Source organism: Acomys russatus, unplaced genomic scaffold, assembly GCF_903995435.1.
Source record: "Acomys russatus unplaced genomic scaffold, mAcoRus1.1, whole genome shotgun sequence".
In the NCBI taxonomy this organism is placed as follows: domain Eukaryota; kingdom Metazoa; phylum Chordata; class Mammalia; order Rodentia; family Muridae; genus Acomys; species Acomys russatus.
The window spans coordinates 51,615-58,387 of record NW_026131972.1 but is presented as its reverse complement, the minus strand read 5'-3'; the positions used below and the strand labels follow the sequence as shown (position 1 = coordinate 58,387).

Below are 6,773 nucleotides of genomic sequence, written 5' to 3'. Positions count from 1 at the left end.
CCTGCGTGAAGTGTGATGAGTGAGTGACTAATAAAGCATCTGAGAAAATCTCGATACTCGTCTCCATGAGGTTCCTCCTTCCCTCGGCTCACGACATCTGGTTAAATAAGTCTAGCAACAGGCTTCCGTTTCTATTAGCTCAGAGCAGGCCTGGGGCTCCATTTTCTGGGGCAGCCAACCAGAGATGACGTAGCCCGGGCTCTCTAGCCTAATGATTACCTGACACCACCCCTCAGGAACTCCCCTAAAAGCCTTTAAAAACAGCCTACAAGTTCACGGGGGGGGGGGGTCCATCCTGTATGAACGGTAACCCCAGCTTGTTGGATCCTAAGGAATAAATGTTCTTTGTTGTTTGTATACTATTTGAGTCTTTTATTCAGCGTGTTCGGTCCCGGACCAGGATGTGCTGAAGCCCCTTCCTCAGCTAGTGGAACTGTTCAACTGAGATCATCAGCATCAGGACAGAGTGTGACAGAGGGGCTTCTTCCCTCTACTTAGAAGATTGGAAGTACATGATTTTAGTACAATGAGAGACATTTTAAGCAGAAGGTAATCAAAGGAAATTTCAATTTTTGAGCTTGGAACTATGATAGAATCCTATAGTGGAATATTTTACCACAGTTAGACTAATAAATTAGAGCTCCATTGACCCGTGTCAACACTCTCAACAGTTAATAGAATAATAGCACAGCAACAGGAAGAAATAAAACATCTTTTTAGACGTATAAACCTTCATAACTTGCATTTGCCAACTTAAAACACTTTCTTAGACCTTCTACCTTTCTTAACTCACACGTATAAACCTTAAAACATCTTCTTGGACCCTCCAATATTCATAAAACACCTTAGGCCTCCTAAGATTCATAAAACATCTTTACGGAAGCTTTAAGACATAGGTGAACTTATTGTAAGTCATCACTGTCCTTTGGCTAAAAGAATGGTAAAAAGAAGTCTGGTAACAAGGTGGACTGTATCTAGACCTGACAGTTAAAGCTTGGTCTCCTGCATATGAAGAGGGCTGGGAAGGTATCTGAAGCCTGTTTGTCTTCAAGCTGAGGTCTGTGAGGAAAGCAAATCTGTTTGCCATTTTAAATAAGAGATCTAGTATCCAGTAGTTTTAACTAGCTAATAAGCTGACCAATGAACTAACATGGTAGATTACCTTGGGGTAAGCAGTTAATTCTCTGTTTTTTAGCTATCAAGCTAATATCATTTTTGCTGTCAATTTGATCAGAGTCCTGAGAATTTTATTGTAATCTAAAGGAATCTGAGTATTAATTAAAATGACATAGATGACTAGTTAGTGATAGTCAACAGTAATTACACAGTTGTCACAGTTGTCCTTTCTGACAGCATGGCACCATGGGCAGAGACAGTCTGGTATCAGGCACAGAGGACGAGAGGATGTTTCTGTAGAAGACGAACATGTAAGAGACTGACCTCACCTTGTTTTCAGCAATGTGAGACAATCACTCTCCGGGTATCCAGTTTGTCCACTGTCTAGGCTGAGCTCTAAGAAAGGGTGAGAGATTGGGAGCAGTTTTGCTCAGTGGTCAGTATACCACAATCCAGGGTTGAAGTCACCTGCCATTGTGCCCAAATCTTCTGGAACTTTTGGGAAGTGCTGGTATGATCTGAGAATCTCTCTTTTTCATAATAAATTTACACATGTTAAATGCCATATTCAGCAGATCTCTGACAAGTTTCAGGGTTAACACATTTGAGTGAAGTGAGCTTTGTATCTAGTTATTTGCTCTAAATTATACTTTGTAAACATAAAATAGAAATGTATGATCTCATTCTATGTTTGACCTTGAAAATAAAATGGATCACATTGGTTCTTAGCATGACTAAAAATACATTTTGAACATGTTAAAGGGGTTTATCATTTATAAGACCTTAATAATTAAAGACTAGGACTTTAGGTTTTATCCATATTAAGTTAGAGCCTTAAAAACATAAACATAGGGGGCTGGAGAGATGACTCAGTGGTTAAGAGGACTGTCTGCTCTTCCAAAGGACCTGAGTTCAATTCTCAGCCATGACATGGCAGTTCACAACTGTCTGTAATTCCAGTTCCAATGGCTCTGACACCCTCACACCAATGCACATAAAATACAATTAAATAAATTATTACAAAAAACTTAAACATGGTCCATAAAAAGAGAGCAGAACAGTTTCCTGTATGATTAATCACATCACATTTATAAGATTAAATATGCTTTTTTTCTATTTATTTTTTATTCATAATCATAAACTTAACTCTGTAATACAGCTAAACTTGGAGAGGAATGAGAGCAATATGGAACCTAAAGAACTTCAACGAGAGCAGAGATTACAGAGTACTGCAAGCAGATGAGGTGGGGGGCTCTCCTGAGCTAAAGAAGGACTGGTCTAATGGGTAAGATGCCCGCAAGTCAAAAGAATTACAGTTGTCCACAGTCTGGAATGGTGACTTTCTTGCTGGTCTTGTCATTCCTGGATCCAAAGCACTCTATGTCTTCCATGATGCTCATGCCTTCTTTTACCTTCTCAGAGACCACATGCTTGCCACCAGCCGCTCAGTCTTGGCAATGCAGATAAAAAACTGGGAACTGCCAGGCATGGTGGCCCATACCTTTAATCTCAGAACCAGGGAGGCAGAGACAGGTGGATCTTTGTAAGTCCGAGGCCAGCCTGGCCTACAAAGTAAATCCAGGACAGCTAAGGCTACACAGAGAAACCCTGTCTCGGAAAACCAATAAAATAAAATTTAAAAACTGGGAATCACTTGTGTTTGGTCCAGTGTTTGCCATGGACAAGATGCCAGGACCTGTGTGCATCAGGATGAAGTTGTCATCCTCAAATTTCTCCCCATAGTTGGACCTGCCACCAGAGCCATTATGGTGTGTGAAGTCACCACCCTGGCACATGAATCCTGGAATAATTCTGTGAAAGGAGGAAACTTTATACCTAAATCCTTTCTCTCCAGTGCTCAGAGCACGAAAGTTTTCTCCTGTCCTTGGAACTTTGTCTGCAAATAGCTCAAAGGAGGTGCAACCCAAGGGCTCACAATCAACCTCAATGTCAAAGAACATGGTGGGGTTGACCATGGCTACAGCAAGCAACAACAGGGGGCAGTGGTGTCTGAAAAGCCAGCTAAACAAGTTTTAAGGTAGTGTTTTCAGGCTTTGAGTATGAAGGTAGAGCATAACAATCAAGTTTTAGCATTGTAAAATTTATTTATTTATTTATTTATTTTATGGTTTTTTGAGACAGGGTTTCTCTGTGTACCCCTGGCTGTCCTGGACTTGCTTTTGTAGACCAGGCTGGCCTCGAACACAGAGATCCACCTACCTCTACCTCCCAAGTTCTGGGATTAAAGGCATGAACCACCACTCCCAGCTAAACAAATAAATTTTAATACAATAGAACATTATAGAACAATTTAAAAACTGTAACAAACCCATTAGTCAGGAAGTTGAATCCTAGGTAGCGGTGACAGGAGGAACAGCATTTATTTTTTTGTTAACAATAAACGGTCTGTCCTGGTGATTTAATGGTGGGGCTTTCCTACCACTGCCAGTGGCAGCCCAATGGTCCACACTGGGGTGCCAAGGAGAGCTGAGAGGTGTGTGGCCAACAGCCACACTGCAGAGCAAATCACCTGCATGCCACGCTGGGTCACAGGAGAAAGCTGAGCCTGAAGTCAGGGCAGTGATGGGTTCAGACAGGAATAAATGGAGATGCAGAGTGAAGTTTGGAACAGAAGGAAATTGTTGTGAGAAGTGTGTTAGAATGAGTTTGGTAGAAAGGATTCCACACTTAAGACAATTCTGGAAGAGTTCTCTCAGCATGGGCCAACAATTTTATGTTTAAAAATAAGAAAATAAGATGCCAGGAAAATATATTAGATGAGGAGTTTATTAAATGAGCATAGAGAGAGAAGGAATGGGGGGATGGGTACCCAAGAGAGAGAGAGACAGAGAGAGAGAGAGAGAGAGAGAGAGAGAGAGAGAGAGAGAGAGAGAGAGAAGAGAGAGAGGGTCAATGTGGTCTTTCCTTTTATACACTGAGCAGGACCACGCCTCCGTGGCAGCTAGGCAATGACATCACAGATAGGCAGACTGAGGCAGACTCCTAACATACTCCACACCTAAGTAGGACTTAACAGTGAATAACAGATGATTAGTAGAAGACAACAGATGGTGTAATTAAATGCTTTGCCCATTCTGGATCAAAACTGAGTAGTATCAGCAAGCAAATCATTGCTAAGGGAGTTGCAAACAATTTTGGGCTCATGCTAGTCTGAGACACAGGGAATTATAACACCAAGAAAGTAAAACTGTAAAAGGCAGGAAGACCCATTTATATTGTTTGTGTCATTTAAAGTCAACGTATATTACTACTGATTTAAAGAAAACATCTGTAAATTATAAATTACATATGTCGTGTCACTGAAACATTCTATTTTAATAAATAACCTTTTTAAGAAACTAGGTCATACTAGAAATATGTTGTGTTCTACAATGATATGCAATATGAGGTTCAGGAAAGTTCCCAGCACCTATATTTAGGGATCTTGATGTTGAAGAAGCTTCAATTGAATGGTTGTCATTTTATTGACTGTTAAAGATAATTGAGATGTGCAGATTGTCAGTTGCATCATGAATGGTTGTAGTCTTTCTTTCTTTCATTTTTTGTTTTGTTTTGTTTTGTTTTTTTGAGACAGGGTTTCTCTGTGTAGCCTTGACTGTCCAGACTCACTTTGTAGACCAGGCTGGTCTTGAACTCACAGCAATCCTCCTGCCTCTGACTCCCAAGTGCTGGGATTAAAGGCATGTGCCACCACACCCGGCTTTTGAATGGTTGTATTCATAAATATCCTTGACTGTGCTCACAGTCATGATTGATTGCCACATGAGCTTTATTTGGCCTCCTATGCTTGTTTCAAATTTAAACAACAGATGAGAAGCAGAGTAACTAGAAATGGCATATTTGAGATATAATGTTGGATTAAATTTATTTCAATTCAATATCTAAGGTTACATAATTTAACATAGTTCATGCAATAAATTTGTCTGATGTGTATGTAATATTGGTTCAATAGAGTATCTAGTCTATTACTATTGTGTTTTTAAGATTGACACTATATTTTTAATTTTTAAAAATTAAACTATAACTACATTATTTTCCCATTAACCTTTCCTCCCTACAACTTCTACTTTGCCCACCTCCAAGGACCTCCTTACCATTACATGTTTTTCCTTTGGCATCTGTACCAAATATGAACTGCTTGTGCAGTTTAATAAAAGACAACAGCTGTGAGAACTAGGCTAACCAACAACTGTGGCCTATAATGCATATAATTTCATTCCTAACTCTATAGATTTAAGAAAATGAGGGATAGTACACATTTACAGCCCAGTTGCAGAGGTCACAAGTTGCTCTGGAGAGTCTCTAGGAAGAGAAGGACAAGGACATCTCCAGCATGAGAGATAAATTGTGTATACCCAAGATGACATTTTGTTCCTTCCTCAAGCAGCAGCAATGTCCCTGCTTCTGAGCGGGACATGACTTTGCTCATTGCAAGAAGAGCTTAGCATTAGAGCTGAAAGAAAGCTCCACCTGAGTATGAGGCAGGTGTCTGAAGAGCAGTTTCAGCTTAGAGGTCAGCAATGTGAAGAGCAGTAAAGAAAAGAGGCAGAAGGTTGCAAGGTGACTGAGTGGTGTTCTTACTTGAGCAGATTAATACATGGTACATGGTGCAGTTACTGATCTAGTAAATGCCTTTTTCCCAGTACCTGTCCATGAGCACTACCGGAAGCAATGTGCTTCTAGTTGGCACTGCCAGAAGTATATATTTATAGTTTTACCTCAAGGATATATTATCTCTCCAACCCTGTGTCATAACTTAGAAGGGATCTTGATCATCTGTGTCTTCCATGAAATATCATATTAGTGCACTATATGGATGACATTATGCCAAATGGGTCAAATGAGCAGGAGATAATGACCATTTTAGACTTATTGGTAACACATGGGCATCTGAGGATGGGAAATAAATCCAATCAAAATTCAAGGGCCTTCTAAGTGAACTCTTAGGAGTCCAGTGGTGTGGGCTTCAGAGACATTACTTTCCAGAGGAAGGAAAAGTCAGTGCACTTGGCCCATCCAACCACCAAGAAAGAAGCACACTGTTCAGGGAGTGTGTTTGGATTCTGGACACAGCACATTCCTCATTGCATGTGTTACTCTGGCCAATATGTCAGACTACTCAGAAAGCTCCTATTTTGGGGGCAAGTGATGTTTTGCTATAGGAGAAGGCTGCTGTTCAAGCTGCTCTACCAGTTGGATCATATGATCCAGCAGATCTGATGGCACTAGAGGTGTCAGTGCCAGACAGGAATGCTATTTGGAGCTTTGGCAGGCCCTTGTGGGGAACTGCAGAAGGCACTTTGGGGATTTTTGAGCAAGGCTCTACCACCATCTGTGTCCAACTATTTTCCCTTTTAAAAACAGCTCTTGGCCTGCAACTCTACCTCAGAGGAAATTCAACTTTTAACAGCGGGACAGCAAGTTACCATGTGGTCTGTGTTGCCCATCATGAGTTGGGTGCTATCTAACCCACCCTGTCATAAAATAGAACACACACAGCTGCAGCCTATTATCAAATGAAAGTGCTATAGCTAAGATAGGGTCCTGAGGGCACAAGAAAGTTACATGAAAAAGATGACCAAAAGCCTGTGGTTTCTACTACTGTACAATGCTCCTGATGCTGAGTATGCACCTAG

At 40.8% G+C, this 6,773-nt stretch overlaps 1 pseudogene; it reads right to left on the bottom strand.

Moving 5' to 3' along the window:
• Nucleotides 1-2,426: 2,426 nt before the first annotated feature.
• Nucleotides 2,427-3,110, bottom strand: LOC127186694 (peptidyl-prolyl cis-trans isomerase A-like; annotated as a pseudogene).
• Nucleotides 3,111-6,773: the final 3,663 nt, after the last annotated feature.